Source organism: Rhineura floridana, chromosome 1 (assembly GCF_030035675.1).
Source record: "Rhineura floridana isolate rRhiFlo1 chromosome 1, rRhiFlo1.hap2, whole genome shotgun sequence".
Lineage (NCBI taxonomy): Eukaryota > Metazoa > Chordata > Lepidosauria > Squamata > Rhineuridae > Rhineura > Rhineura floridana.
In genome coordinates, this window is record NC_084480.1 from 150246874 (window position 1) to 150261524 (window position 14651).

The 14651-nt window shown below is 43.2% G+C and overlaps 1 protein-coding gene and 1 pseudogene across 7 annotated transcripts in view; one reads left to right on the top strand and one right to left on the bottom strand.

The window, feature by feature from the left end:
• The window catches only part of LOC133389569 (ephrin type-B receptor 5), a 214905-nt gene that overhangs the window by 37119 nt on the left and 163135 nt on the right, over positions 1–14651 (top strand). The window contains exon 1 of one of the 7 annotated variants that reach the window (XM_061637539.1): positions 13938–13990. The exons of 5 other annotated variants lie outside the window; for them this stretch is intronic. The gene's annotated coding sequence lies outside the window, so the exon portion shown is untranslated. Of the gene's footprint in view, positions 1–13937; positions 14003–14651 lie in introns of those variants that run through there. One more of the 7 variants, XM_061637522.1, reaches the window with a different exon arrangement.
• On the bottom strand, positions 9939–10057 carry LOC133375797 (5S ribosomal RNA; annotated as a pseudogene).

Here is a 14651-nt window from a genome sequence, read left to right on the forward strand (position 1 = left end):
ACAAAAGCAAACTATTAAAGTGTCAAAAAGAAAGGACATTATAAACACTGCCACCCATTGCTTAACTTGTGGTTCTTGGGTGTAACACAATTTATATATATAAAAATCTTATTTCCAAAGTTTATAGATAAATCGTATCTGTATTCCTCCTTTTTTAGAATTTACAAGGTAACCTGTCAGGGAGGGGAAAAGGCCATGTCCTCATCTGTTTTCCAATGGACACACTGTAGGGTAATGCAGAATCATTCTGCAATGAGCGTTTATTTTGAGAATGAAACCAGTTTTTCAAGAAGTGCTTTTCAGGGGCAAAAAATATGCAGTAGAGTTAGATTGTGCATGGACTATGTAGAAAAAACAAGTCCTCAGTCTTCATTGATTCTAGAATAAAATGTCATGTGTATGTACGCAGCCTGAGACCTCCTCATGCCCTTCCGTGACCCTAATATCTTTTGAAAAGAAAAGAACCTTCTCTCAGGTCTCTGTCCTATCTGAGAGGAATTTTAGATGACTGGAGAGAATGCATCTGCTTAGTCAGGGCTATGTGTATTCTACACTAAACAAATAAAAAATGAAATTGGAATTCTGCAGTAAGAGAATTCAGTTTCTTAACAGGAAGAGCTCAATTATCTGGGCTGTATACATAAGGCAAAAAGAGCAAGTTTGCAGCATTTCTCTGGCTTTGCATAGAAACTTTCTCTGTTTGAAAATGAAAGATGCATTCAGTGCCACATCCCAGATGTTTTTTGTGCAGTGGCAGAAGAATAGCATCCAGCCTTGCCAACAATCCTTTTGCCAATCTCTTACAGTTTTACTTCCATATCTTGGCTCCCTGTAGCTCTTTTACAGCATGCAACAGAAATATACACAAATGCAAGGGGAAGACAGATTGGTTTTGGCAATCCTGTGCAGGTTTGGACAGAGGGTTCTGTACATGCTGTGTGATCCTGACCTGCACATCCAGGTCAGTGCAAGGGGGAGAGGAAAAGAAAGGTTAACATATATGATGGATGGTGAAAAAGTGTGTTCATATTGCTGTTTGGGGTGAAAGGTGGTCATGAGTTTGCAGAGTTTGCTGCTGTAGATACAGTCGGTCTTATGCATATTCTTAGTATGAAGAGTAAGTTCATTTAAGCAGTGTCTTTTTATGGCTTTGTTGGCAAAGAGCAGTGGGAATAGACTGGAAAGTCATCAGTTTCAGCTCACTACTCTAAGGCAGGATCACAACTAACTTTTGGACATGATAATTTATTATGTTACCTTGTACGCTCCTTAATCCATAAGGCCAGTACACTGTGCAATTGAATGGGAAAATTACTTTGCAATGCTTGTTGAACCACAAAAAAGGTTGCATGAATTAATCCTTTTCCCAGCTTATATTTATGCATGTAATAAATGTCTCATGCCTTTTGCACATCTGTCTCCCTCACTCTTCTCAATTCCTTCAGCAAGATGGGTTCGGCAGGATGTTGGAAAGCTGGGAGAGACAGGAAGGCAATACAGTAGGTTTCAGGTTCTCCAGCATTTCACATGAGAGAGCTGCAGCTCTAGCTCTTGCATGAATCCCCACTCTCATCTCCAACCTGTTTCTATGACTAACATCTAGTATACCTCTCTATAATAAGGAAGGGGCCAAGAAAGAATGTGGTGTTCAAAAGAGAGGGACAACCAGCGCAACTATTGTCTGGAAACACAACACAAGGAAGCAGGAACAGGGCCTAAGGTCTCAAGGGATCAAGAGAATGAAGGAGGGAAGGGGAAAACTACACTGTCTAAATTCATGTGAATTGTTAAAAACGAAATAAATAAACACTTGCCAAATTAATTGCCTTCTTTTCTTTACCCTTCTATCTATGCTAATTGCAGCTGTTTGAGTTTAGAATGAAAATGAATATTCAGCACATGGATCAAAACAACAGTCTTGTAGCACCCTAAAGACAAACAGAATTATCATGGTATAAGCTTTTGTGGACTATAGCCCACTTCATCTGTGTTATCCTGACTTATGGGCACATGGAAAGAACTGACTGATGTCTGTTACCTTGCAAAACATTAATGGCAAGCTGCCATCCTCTGCAGGATGCCTGTTGCACCATCCCCAGGTAATTCCTGCTTTCCCTCTCACAGTTCTTGTTCATTCTTGTATGCCTTGGGCCTGTTCCCACTTAAAAAGTCATCTTTCCAGCTAAAGTTGCTTTTCCTTTTGCCCGTGCACCAATCAGTTCATGGCATGAGCTGTGAGGCTGTTTGGCTTAATAGGAAGTAGTTGTCTGGAATTTGACTGAAAGCAAGATTCGATGAACATATCTAGGCAGGAAGGAAGTATGGCTAGTACTTTCAGACACTGGTTGATTTGAACTGCGACCCTTCTGCAAGCCTGTGGTTCCACATTTTCACCAGTCCTGCTATTTGCTTTCCTTCCTCTAGTATTTTTTATCTATTTGGAATGGTCTTTTTTTTTTAATTCATAGAATAGTAGAGTTGGAAGGGGCCTATAAGACCATCAAGTCCAACCCCCTGCTCAATGCAGGAATCCAAATCAAAGCATTCCCGATAGATGGCTGTCCAGCTGCCTCTTGAATGCCTCCAGTGTCGGAGAGCCCACTACCTCTCTAGGTAATTGGTTCCATTATTGTATGGCTCTAACAGTTAGGAATTTTTCCTGATGTCCAGTTGAAATCTGGCTTCCTGCAACTTGAGCCCATTATTCCGTGTCCTGCACTCTGGGACGATCGAGAGGAGATCCTGGCCCTCCTCTATGTGACAACCTTTCATGTACTTGAAGAGTGCTATCATATCTCCCCTCAGTCTACTCTTTTCCAGGCTAAACATGCCCAGTTCTTTCAGTCTTTCCTCATAGGGCTTTGTTTCCAGTCCCCTGATCATCCTTGTTGCCCTCCTCTGAACCTGTGCCAGTTTGTCTGCATCCTTCTTGAAGTGTGGAGACCAGAACTGGACGCAGTATTCAAGATGAGGCCTAACCAGTGCGGAATAGAGGGGAACTAATACTTCACGCGATTTGGAAACTATACTTCTGTTAATGCAGCCTAATATAGCATTTGCCCTTTTTTGCAGCCACATCACACTGTTGACTCATATTCAGCTTGTGATCAATGACAATTCCAAGTTCCTTCTTACATGTCGTATTACTGAGCCAAGTATCCCCCACCTTATAACTGTGCATTTGGTTTCTTTTTCCTAAGTGTAGAACTTTGCATTTATCCCTGTTGAATTTCATTCTGTTGTTTTCAGCCCAATGCTCCAGCCTATCAAGGTCCCTTTGAATTTTCTTTCTGTCTTCCACGGGATAAGCTATGCCCCCCAATTTTGTATCATCTGCAAATTTGATAAGCATGCTCTGTCTGCATCCTTCTTGAAGTGTGGAGACCAGAACTGGACGCAGTATTCAAGATGAGGCCTAACCAGTGCTGAATAGAGGGGAACTATTTGGAAACTATACTTCTGTTAATGCAGCCTAATATAGCATTTGCCTTTTTTGCAGCCATATCACACTGTTGACTCATATTCAGCTTGTGATCAACAACAATTCCAAGATCCTTCTCACATGTCGTATTGCTGAGCCAAGTATCCCCCATCTTATAACTGTGCATTTGGTTTCTTTTTCCTAAGTGTGGAACTTTGCATTTATTCCTGTTGAATTTCATTCTGTTGTTTTCAGCCCAATGCTCCAGCCTATCAAGGTCTCTTTGAATTTTCTTTCTGTCTTCCACTGTATTAGCTATGCCCCCCAATTAGCCTCTCTGACCTGTTATTTCAAGTTCCCCCACTGTCACTGAAAAAAGCCCCACACTACAAAGTTACAGACTTTTTAACACACATCCCCACACGCGCAGACTGTCTTGGAAAATACTTTCCTCCCCCCCCCGCATTCTTGGTGAGCCCCCTATAATCCTGCTGTCCTAAGGGCTGGCTGAAAGAATCATGTATGCAGTTTTGTAAACATGCCTGCTCAAGTATACATGTGAGACGTGGATTTTCCCAGTAATTCTCACCTTTTCCTTTTGTCTGGAAATTGCTTATTTGACATGCTTGTCAAATACTGTCCCTTGCCAAGCATCTATCCTTCCCTTAGCTTAATGGCCCATCCATTGCTTTGAAGTGATAGACTCTGGCAGTCTAGACTCTTTCATCTTACAAGGAACCACAGTTGGGGAATCCTTTCAGCATATTGTCTCACTTCAAAGGAAGCACTGACTGTGGGAGTCTTGTTAACATTGGCTGAAGCTAAATTAGTATGTTAAATTAATTCAGTTCTCCTTGAAGCTGATTGGGCCAGCAGGCCATAAAACGACTCCACCTCCTTTTATAGGATCTCTTTGAAAAAGGAGGCTTCTGCATCTGGAAAAGTGAGAGTTCTGTGCATCAGAAGATGTATTAGGAAATTGGGATAAAATTGTGGTTTATGAAACTACCCCACCAAACATATGTTTTCCATTGTCTATGGCTGTTAACAGCTATCTCATTGGTGCTCCTCAGTGCCATTTTGTCTTCTCTGCCACTGTGTGATTGTAGCCAATCAAGGATCACCTTGGGTATGGGGCATAATGTCACACTCTTATGTAGCCAATTAGAATTGCCTGTGTACCATCATCTGTGAGGCCACACATCTGCAAGCTGCTGTGGTTTCCTCTTCTTTGGATGCTTTGATGCGGAGTTTATATATAATATGAAAAGGACTGTGTCCCTGTGTTGCCCAGCCCCTCACAAGGTGGGTGGGAAGCACGGCAACTTACTTGGCAACTGGAGGGTGCTCCATATCCTCCTGTGCTGTGCTATGGCAGTTCGCAACCCAGCATGGGCACTGAGCGAACGTTACCTACTGCCTTCACTGACCTGGTGTCCTCCATGTTTTTTGGGACTGCAACTTCCATCTGCCCTAGCTGGCATGGCCGTGCTGGCTGGGGCTGATGAGATTTGTAGTTCAAAACATCTTGGGGATACTAGGATGGAGAAGGCTGGCCTGGGCAATGGGAAAGCTTCTGGCTCTACTGCAAGAATATAGTGTAGAGAGGGAAGCAGCCCCATGTTGTCTAGGGCAATGGAGGGATGCATTCCTTTCTCCATGCAATAGATGAGCACTTCAACCATCTTTGGAAACATGTCTTTGAAGCTCCTTGGAAGCTGCTGTTGTTCTTGTTTTAAGGGTGGATTTTAGATCTGTGTTTTATGATCTTTGAATTGCAAACTGACCGGAGAACACACAAGGCAGAAAGGAAAGTGGTGTATTTTGAAAATAAAACATTATTATTATTAATTTATTATCTATCTTTGGCCCCATTGATTCCATAAAGGAAGCCACAGACCTGAACTTACAAGGTCTGAACAGGGTGGCTCATGACAGATGCTCTTGGAGGTCGCTGATTCATAGGGTCGCCATAAGTCGCAGTCGACTTGGAGGCACATACCAACAACAAACCTTTGGTCCCAGGGCAGGTTACAACTAGGGATGGGGTTTGCTGCATGGTGCTGATATGCATGCATTTCGATTGTCCATCATTTCTTTACTGTCCATCCTTTTTTTCTTTCTGCTTTCTCTTGCGCTTGCCAATTTGTTTTTAAATGATTCAATCTGCAGGTGTTTTTTTCCGTGTTGCAAAAATTACCTAATTGTTTTCATAGATCCTTATGTAAATGACAGCATTCCATGTAGTTTTTTGGCGGCGGAGAAAAACATTGCTTAATTTTTAGGTTGCTTAAGTGAATGATCACAGTGTTCCACATGGTTTTTTGGCAGAGGGGAAAAATATTGCAAAAAATAATTATGAAAATAAGGATTTCAAGAAAAAAAAACTTGCCAATTGCAATTGCGGCCACAAAATCTGTGCTGATTACAGCTGTGGCCTGCCACAAGAGATCGGTGCCGCTCTAAAGTGATAGCGAACTAGCGAATTCAGTTGGGATCTGGTGCCAGGTTCAATTTTGTCGGATATTCTCCCCCATCCCTAGTTACATCTGTTTAAAATACATCCCTAAAAACTATTAAAAACAACTTCAAATCACAAAATTATAAAAAATATCTCAGAAAATAGGGTGGGTCATAAAAATATACATTTCTCTTTTATATGTCTTCCTTCCAGCTTGCAAGAAAGGTACACGTGTGAACTTGATTTTAACTTTGAAAATGACACTTGTCATGCCGCTTCCTCTGTGCTGACAGCAGGTTTTGGAGGAATTACCATACCATTTTTGCTGCATAGAGGCATGTGTCAACAAGCATATAGATAGAGGTGATCCAGTGGACATAGTGTACTTAGACTTTCAAAAAGCGTTTGACAAGGTACCTCACCAAAGGCTTCTGAGGAAGCTTAGCAGTCATGGAATAAGAGGAGAGGTCCTCTTGTGGATAAGGAATTGGTTAAGAAGCAGAAAGCAGAGAGTAGGAATAAACGGACAGTTCTCCCAATGGAGGGCTGTAGAAAGTGGAGTCCCTCAAGGATCGGTATTGGGACCTGTACTTTTCAACTTGTTCATTAATGACCTAGAATTAGGAGTGAGCAGTGAAGTGGCCAAGTTTGCTGACGACACTAAATTGTTCAGGGTTGTTAAAACAAAAAGGGATTGCGAAGAGCTCCAAAAAGACCTCTCCAAACTGAGTGAATGGGCGGAAAAATGGCAAATGCAATTCAATATAAACAAGTGTAAAATTATGCATATTGGAGCAAAAAATCTGAATTTCACATATACGCTCATGGGGTCTGAACTGGCGGTGACCGACCAGGAGAGAGACCTCGGGGTTGTAGTGGACAGCACGATGAAAATGTCGACCCAGTGTGCGGCAGCTGTGAAAAAGGCAAATTCCATGCTAGGGATCATTAGGAAAGGTATTGAAAATAAAACAGCCGATATCATAATGCCGTTGTATAAATCTATGGTGTGGCCGCATTTGGAACACTGTGTACAGTTCTGGTCACCTCATCTCAAAAAGGATATGATAGAGTTGGAAAAGGTTCAGAAGAGGGCAACCAGAATGATCAAGGGGATGGAGCGACTCCCTTACGAGGAAAGGTTGCAGCATTTGGGGCTTTTTAGTTTAGAGAAAAGGCGGGTCAGAGGAGACGTGATAGAAGTGTATAAAATTATGCATGGCATTGAGAAAGTGGATAGAGAAAAGTTCTTCTCCCTCTCTCATAATACTAGAACTCGTGGACATTCAAAGAAGCTGAATGTTGGAAGATTCAGGACAGACAAAAGGAAGTACTTCTTTACTCAGTGCATAGTTAAACTATGGAATTTGCTCCCACAAGATGCAGTAATGGCCACCAGCTTGGATGGCTTTAAAAGAAGATTAGACAAATTCATGGAGGACAGGGCTATCAGTGGCTACTAGCCATGATGGCTGTGCTGTGCCACCCTAGTCAGAGGCAGCATGCTTCTGAAAACCAGTTGCCGGAAGCCTCAGGAGGGGAGAGTGTTCTTGCACCCGGGTCCTGCTTGCGAGCTTCCCCCAGGCACCTGGTTGGCCACTGTGAGAACAGGATGCTGGACTAGATGGGCCACTGGCCTGATCCAGCAGGCTCTTCTTATGTTCTTATGTTCTTATGTTCTTATGTATTTATTTCTGGCTGAGGTCCTCTCAAAGAGTCTGGCAATTTCCTCTTCTTCAGGCCCCGGTGTATGGAATCGCTTCTGCTGAGATTAGCCTGCATGCCAGAGGAAGAGTGCTTCTGGCATATACAGACTTCATTCTCTTCCTGCCCCCCAGAATTTCAAAAATGTATGTGTAAAGTGCCCCTGAGCATATGCAGAGCGCCTGTCTTTTGTGAAGGTTGCAGTAGAAGCTGTTACCTTGTGACTCACCCTTGGCCTGGCAGTCAAGTGTGGCAGTGGACTCAGAGATGCTGTGTCTTATGAGAGATGGCAGGCAGCCTTTCAACTGAGATGAACATTCAGGCAAGCACACAAATACTGAAAAATGCAGTATTTTTAGATGTAGATTTTTCTCTCTCTCGTTCACTGCCTTGTTTTTGCATCTTCCCGTTGTGGAAAGTGGCCAACAGGATACGTTTCTGGGTTGGGCCCATAAAATTCTGGCAACCCTGGGCACTACTGAAACCCAAGAACTTAGGGCCATCTAATAAAGACGAATGTTGGACAATTCAGGACAGACAAAAGAAAGTACTTGTTCACACAGCATGTTGTTAAACTCTGGAATTTGCTCCCATAAGAGGCAGTGATGGCCACCAACTTGGATGGCTTTAAAAGGGGATTAGACAAATTCAGGGAGGATAAAACTATCAATGGCTATGCTCTACCTCAACTGTTGGAGGCAGGTTGCTCCTGAATACCAGTTGCCGGGAAGTGCACTGTTGTCCTCACATTGTGCTTGTGGGGTTTCTATAGGCATCTGATTCGTCACTCCCTCTGGGCTTCCCATAGGATGCTGGCTAGATGGGCTTTTGACCTGATCCAGCAGGGCTTATCTTATGTTCTTTCAAAGGAAAAGCCAGATCCGCTGCTTGCTTTTGCCAGTCAGAATCTCTACAATTTTTACAAAGACTGCAGGAGAGACTGTCATATATCACTATACCAAAAAAGAAGCTGTTTATTGCTCAGCTGCGCAATTAAATTCTGGGTCAGGCGCCTGAGAAATATTACACTGAGATACCATCTCCCCATATCAAGTAATTAAAAAAACTGTATTCAAATTGCCAAAGTACCCATCAGGTTATATCTTGCAAAGCAAAAGTACTAGTGCAACACTTCTAAAATGTCCCAGTCATTTAAAATAACTCAAGGTGGTGGTGGTGGTGATGTAGTAATTAATGATGAGCAGATAAAGGGATATTGATGCACAACAATTTAGTTGAAATAATTAAAAGCTCTTTATCAGCCGCCACGCGTCTGGAGTATGTCTGCCAGTCACCATTTTATGGTGCAAACATAATGACTGTGATGAGTCAGAATTTCTAGCATGCAGCGTGTGTGGTTAGTAGAGAGCTCTGGGGATGATGGCGTTTGATGGGCAGGGTTTGAATCCTTCATGTGAGAGAGACAGTTTTGTTGAATGGCTGTACAGAGCATGATGCTAGATCACGCCCTCCCCACCACACAAATGCTAAATGCTATTAATGTTGACTCCTGGGGTCTTGTCACCTGTGCTTTTGGAGGTGTGCTTCCCCCTGTTCAAAGATGCTTGTAGATACAGTACATAGTTAATCAGAGAAGGCAGGCCAGCAGTGTGACTTAACTGGAAAAGGAGAAGGTAGAAGCTCTCTGGAGAGAGCCACAGGGCAGTTAGGTGCCTTGCCTGTGAGTCCTAGAGATAGTCTGAAGTTGGATTATGTGGTAACCTTGCTGATGCTACGCAGGTCTGAGGATGGGTGGTGTTAAACAGGAGACTGCCTGGGAGACTTTCTGTTTGCCACTTCCATGTGGAAGAAAGGTGCCACATGTAAATCTATATGTATGTGGAAAACATATGTGTGACCCTGGCTCCTGGAGAGCAAGGGACCCTTACACCTGCTGTTGCTATCAGATGACCCTATAATGTGATTTAAAAAGATGGGCTGCTTCTTGCTACGTAAAGATTTCACATTTATCAGCTTTCATGGCCTTGAGATCACTTTGTCAGATCCTCGAAATGTCTTTGATTGGGAGGGTAATATATGCATAACATGTAACAGTACAGAGAGTAATTTTCTTTTAATAAAAACAAAACAGTGGGACCAAATAGTGATGAAATACAAGAGATAACAGTGAGTCTGACATTTCTATGCAGAGCCTAAATGTATGCAAGTTAATAACAGAGTGGCCCATTTCGTAGCAGTTCACAGGCGATAATGCTACCTTGCTAGTTGTTGTTGTTATATGCCTTCAAGTTGATTACGACTTATGGCGACCCTGTGAATCTTTTTTGGATATATTCATAGGGTCTTCATGATAAGAGGTATTCAGATGTGGTTTACCATTGGCTTCCTCTAAGCCTATGGCAACTGGTATTCCCAGGCAGTCTCTCATCCAAGTACTAACCAGGCCTGACCCTGCTTAGCTTCCGAGATCAGACAAGATTGGGCATGTTCAGAGTAGTATGGCCATAGGCATCTCGCTAGTTACACTGTGCTAATTTAACACACATAGTGAGAAAGAAACCCAGAGTTTTAAGTCCAGTTTGAATAGAATCAGCATTGCTGATTAAATTCATTAATTTCATGCTGGAGCCCTCCATTAAGACATTTCTGTTGGACATATGGTGAGTTTTCAAGTGCGCAGCAGAGTATCCTGGGAAAATGTGCTCCCACTGGTTTCTCAATGTTGTCATTTTTATATCAGATTTGTGTCTGTTTATTACAACTAACTTGGTTGTCCTGTGCAGATAGCAGAAAAGGTATTGTTGGCAGGCCAATGCTAAACATATACAAGGCTGTTCTTCACTTCATGGAATATTTGACATTATTTCACCGCAATCAAATAATAGGCTGTCTAAACTTGTCAGTTGACTGACATCCCAGTCCTATTTAAAATATGAATAGTATCTCTGTATCATGAATGCTTTTTAGACCATGACAGGTGCTTTGAAAATCAGGCACAGATGTTTTGAGGTGCAGTAGAAATATCTAATAAACTGTATATCAAATTTATAAATTGTAAAATATACCAGTGCAGAGAAGTCTTTCTACATTCTTCTGTTCAAATCTTCTTGTTAAATTTCTCTCTTCTCTGTGTTTGCTTTATCTATCAATTTTCTGTATTATAGCACCTTAATGAAATTCTCCTCAAATCCATGCCGCTGCCTCATTTTCTACTTTAAGCCCCCCCCTCCAACTCTCTGGAAGACTTTCTTTTTTTATGTACCTTTTTTTTTAAAAAAAATGTACTTTTGTTTCTCATATCCTGTTTTCTGTCCCTGCCCCCTATTCTCCCTCCTACTTTCCTCTTTTGTCATACCTACTTTAGATTGTAAGACTGCAGCTGGCAAGGGCTGGGTGTGTGTCTCTCTTTCATCCTATGTACAGCACCTAGCTGCTGTACAGGAATACCCCGCAGTAACGTACGCAATGGGTCCAGAGTGAGTATGTAAACCGAAAGTGTACTTAAAGTGAAGCACTACCTTTTTTCACTTATCGATGCATGTACTGCACTGCAGTCGTCATATACAGGCATAACTGATGTAAATAACACATTTATAACTAAAATAAACACAGCAGGCCTTATTTTAAGAAAACGTTTGTAGTTGGAAACTGATCAGGATGTGGCGTCATGCCGTTAAGTGTTCGTTCTTGCGAAGCGAGTGTACGTAAATGGGAATGGTGCTACTGTAAATATGTCCGTACTTGTGAGTGTCCATAAAGTGAAGGTCCGTATAGCGGGGTATTCCTGTATGTGCTTGATCGTTCTTGCCCCATATCATATTTGCATCGGAAGCAGGCACCACCATAACAGAAAGTTAGAAAAGTGGTGTCTCTCTTAACACTTATTTCCTGAACGTATGTTCTTATGAAAATATATCACAGACTTTGACTGTCTAGCCCAATATTATCAAACCTGACCAGAGGTATTTCCACACCATCTCAAGAAGGGATTGCCTTGTTTTTTTCTTGATCTGTAGGGTGCTCTGTGACCCTTTTTGGCTGAAGAGTTAGGGTAAAAATGCTTTAAATAAATGAATAAAATTACTTATTTTTATTTTATTTATTATATTTCTATCCCACCTTTCTTCCAAGGAGCTCAAGGTGGCATACATGGTTTCCCTCCCTCTCCATTTTATCCTCACATCAACCTTATGTAGTAGGTTAGGCTGAGAGACTGTGACTGGCCCAAGGTCACGCAGCAAGCTCAGAAGGGATTTGAACCCTGATCTCCCAGTCGTAGTCCAACACTTTAACCACCACACCACACTGGCTGAATTGACCTAGCTGGAGATGGGGAACATTAGGCCTTGGACATGAACATGGCCCTTCAGGCATCTCTGGCCCCCAGGACTCTCCTTAGGCCACACTCCCTTCTTCCAGGCCACACTTCTCACCGGTCCTGCCCTGCACCCTCCTCAAGTGCTTTTGCCTGTCTGGAACTGAGTGTTGTTTTCTTCCTCAGGCGCATTAAGAGGTACACATTACAGAATGTGTGGACCTACCTACCCTGAGTAACCATGTGCAGGTTTGTGGGAAACAATCTTCCTTTTTTTAAACTCTTAAAGGTAAAATTGGATATTCCTACACCAGGGAATTATAGGGAATGGGGAAAAAAAAATACCAGCAACACTTTACAAGGGAGGATGTGATCCTGCATATCCCTAGTTGTGACCTATTGTTTTCTCACCTTGGACAATGGAGATTTGTGTGTTAGTTCTAAAAAATTAACTCCTTTATGTATACTACTAAAGGAAACTTCCTGACGTTGTGGCAACCATTCCATAGACACTGATTGCCTGGATAGCCTTGCAGTTGAGCCACAATACAGAGCGACATGAAATTCTTGTTCAGCTGTGATTCCTAGGAGTCCTTTATGGAACTTGCAGCTCACAGATTGCAGATGGTTGAATGACGTTGTTCAGCTGCACCTTTTTGGCATTATTCAGATAGATGCCAGTGAAAATCTGGGATTTCCAAGTCGTCCATGAGATCTTTGTGCTTAGTGATTGTGCTACTTGTACTTCCTTTCTCTTCTTCCCACTACCCAAATCCTCTCTGAACAACATAGTTATATGGTATACATCCCAAATCCAAGGTACAAATTATGTGGCTTTGGGGTTTCTGCAGGGAAAATGTTTGCACGTTGGTTTCCATTCTGATGTTTCCAACTGGCTACCCACATGCCCAAGCTAGCAGGGATATGCAGACAAAACAATTTCCATTGTTGTTGTTGTTTTTCCTTAGTGCTGGCGGGCTTTGAGGGGCTCCTTCTCTCACCTTATTGACTTTGTGGTATTGCAAAGCTTGGCACACACAGGGACACACAGAACTGTAGGTGGTGGATAGTGAGGGGTAGGATGGCTCAACTCAGAGAGTTAATTAGGGTTGCCAGGTTCCTGGCCTGAGACTGATCCTGTATCTTTAGGAGAAGAGAAAGTCAGCCAAGTGCAGGTGTTCTTGCAACTCTGTAATGGGAAAAACCACAAGGTGGAATTCTCCCTTTCCACAGCACAACTTTTAAAGATACAGAAGACCTCATGGTTGCCAGGCCCGGCCTCCAAGAGGTCTTCTGTATCTTTACAAGTTGCAAGAACACCTGCACTTGGCTGACTTTCTCTTCTCCTAAAGATACCGGATCAGTCTCAGGCCATGAACCCGGCAACCCTCAGGGGCGTCACTACCGGGGTGCAGAGGGTGCGGCCTGCACCCGGGTGTCACCATGAGGGGGGTGATACCCAGAGCCGCCCCGCCCCGCGCCATTGCCTGGCAAGGCTGCCCCAACTCCTCCTCAGAGGCGGGCAGGCGGGTGAGACCGGGAGCAGTGTCGGCGGGGTGAGGGAGGTGCGCCAGCGTTCCCAGGCCTTCTGCGGCTGGGTGCCGCTCCGGCGCGCACCCTCCCAGGGGCATGGACGGGGTGGCTGGCCTTGAGTGCATGCGCACGCACACAAGCCCAGCCACCTCGTCCATGCCCCTGGGAGGGCGCGCACAAGAGGTCCGCACCCCCTTGCACTCCCGCTAGTGACGCTGCTGGCAACCGTAGAGTTAATACAGATACCATTTTAGTCAGTATCAGCAGCTGCAAGCAAACCCAGGCTGGCACAGAGTCCTGGGGTATACAGACACACTCACCACCTTTGAGAACTGCCAGGAAATATATTTTAGCTGTAGACGTGTATTCTGTATGTATGTATGTGTATAAATAAACATATGCACATAGTTGAATGTTGCTGAAAGGGAAAAGAAAACAAAGGTCTGTTGTGGCTTTAAAGCAGGGCTCACAGCTTGAGATTCAGCTGTGAGCCTAATATAGCCCACTGGCCTGAGGCCTGATGGCCCAGAAGTCCTGTTATTGCAGTCCCAGGCAAACACAAACTTTATGAAGTTTATATAGCTACCGCTGAACTGTATGTACTTTGGTGGGTTGCAACTTGTGCAGGTCTGGGTCTACATTAAAATATATTCTATGCCAGATATTTTTGGTATGGATTTAATTGTGTTAGCTCAGAGGTCCATATCTCCTAATCCATGGGATTAGAAATGAGGAGGAATAATCCTTGAGAATTCTATCTATCATATTCTAGAAGTTTATTTCAGGGGGGTGGGGAAAATGTATAAATGGGGAATTAGGTTATTTGATGACTTGGCTGACTGCTCCCATCAAATTCCTATCTAGACGTCAGTTTTGCCAACAGCAAAAGCAGAGTCCCTTTTTTGCTCAGACTAGAAAGCAAACCTGATTTAAAACTTTTCTAGGGGTTTGAGAGTATCGCTTGACCTGCTGTGGCCTGTCTGGTTTCCATGTAGTTCCTTTCTATGGCCAGAGTTTGGTGGTAGTACATGGGTTGAATCCCTTCCCAGCTCTCCCCAGGCTCAGGAGTGCTTCAATCTTGACATACCCTTATTTATCTATAAAAACAAAAAAGAGTCTTTTGGTACCTTAAAGTCAAATTTATTATGGCATAGGCTTTAATGGGCTACAGTCAACTTCATCAGATGCATCTTATGCCATAATGAATCTGGTAAGTCTGTAAGGTGCCACAAGACTCTTTGTTGATTTTGCTGCGA